We start from the raw sequence: 1,675 nt of genomic DNA on the forward strand, positions 1-1,675 counted from the left end.
TATAATGAACAACTATTTCACCAACTTCTATGAATCCAACCTACAAAAGGAAACATCTTAGTAGATAAGAAGTCTGAGGGTGTTTATTCCAGCATTTTCTGTTGTTACAAAAGAAGGAAAAGGAGGTGATTGGGTAGGAGCCAATGCACAGCTAAAGTGGAAGATGAGCATGCATCTGAATATTACCAAACATTTAATGATAACCAAATTCATGAATATTACCAAACATTTAATGATAACCGAATCCATGAAATTTCGTGGATAATACCAGAGAAAACAGAATTAAAGAACAAGTAGGATTTTAAGGAAGTATAATTTATATTCTTAAAGAGCTAAAAGAGGCTAATGCAACTGGGAAACAATGACAGGCTTAAAAAAATTAACTGATTAGAGGTCATTAAAATAAAAAGCTCAATAAATGGGCTGAGCAGTAGAATAATCAGAGATTAAGATTTAATTAATGATTAAGTAGATTGAACAAAGGAGCTTACCTAGAATTCAGGACAAGAGACAAAAAGATGAAAAATATGAAAGAGATAATTCATTTAGGTTCAAAAATTGCTATGTTCGTTTAAGATTTCCAGGAATCTCTGGTTATTGTGGAGTGAGGCACCATGAGCAGCAAAGCCTCCTGTGACACCCTGTTATGAGGCCAGGAATCAGGGGGCGGGGGGAGGTGGGGAGGTAGGTCCTGTGTGGCAACCAGGAAGTTTTTGGAGACTCTGCTGAATGTTTTTGGAGATTATGGAGCTGCAGATCATCTTGAAGAACTCTGACCCTCAGAAGGACAAACCCTTCTTGGTCACCATCAGGCTTAAGTCCACTCCCTGCCCCAAGTTCTCTGTATGTGTTTTGGGGGATCAGCAGCACTATGATGAGGCCAGGGTTATGGATATTCCCCACATGGACATTGAGGCACTGAAGAAACTCAGCAAGAATAAAAAATTAGTCAGGAAGCTGGTCAAGAAGTATGATGTCTTTTTGGCCTCAGAATCTCTGATCAAGCAAATCCCACAAATCCTGGGCCCATGCCTGAATGAGGATGGCACATTCCCTTTCTTGCTGATCCACAATGAGAACATGGTGGCCAAAATGGATAAAGTGAAGTCCACGATAGATTCCAGATGAAGAAGATGCTGTGTCTGGCAGTGGCTGTTGGCCACTTGAAGATGACAGATGATGAGCTTGTGTACAGCATCCACTTAGATGTCAATTTTCTGGAGTCATTGCAAAAGAAGAATTGGCAGAATGTCCGGGCTTTGTAAATCAAGAGCACCATAGGCAAGCCCCAGTGCTTGTATTAAGGCACAGCTTAACAAACTCTAGTGCTACCATTAAAAATGACAATAGTAAATAATAAATAACTAAAAAATTTGCAGGAGGAGAAAAGATTCTGAGTTAGTACCTGTACCTATGTACTAGTATACCTGTATATTCTCAAACATTGATTATTTTTAATTTAAACCTTTTTTTTTTTTTGCAAATCCAATAGGTTAAAAATTATGAATGGGATTGAGGTTGAGCATCATATTCTATATGGAGTAGATATATGTGTGTATATATATGTATTTTTTTTTCTTTCCCTCCGTTACCTATTTGTGACCTTTGACTTTTTTTTCTATTAAATTATTGGTTTTTAAATATATAAACCTTTCTATGTAGGGGCTAATCATCT

General features: G+C 37.4%; 1 pseudogene; it reads left to right on the top strand.

The window, feature by feature from the left end:
* Positions 1-729: 729 nt before the first annotated feature.
* On the top strand, positions 730-1,376 carry LOC113255023 (60S ribosomal protein L10a-like; annotated as a pseudogene).
* The last annotated feature ends 299 nt before the right edge of the window (positions 1,377-1,675 follow it).

Source organism: Ursus arctos, unplaced genomic scaffold (assembly GCF_023065955.2).
Source record: "Ursus arctos isolate Adak ecotype North America unplaced genomic scaffold, UrsArc2.0 scaffold_5, whole genome shotgun sequence".
Lineage (NCBI taxonomy): Eukaryota > Metazoa > Chordata > Mammalia > Carnivora > Ursidae > Ursus > Ursus arctos.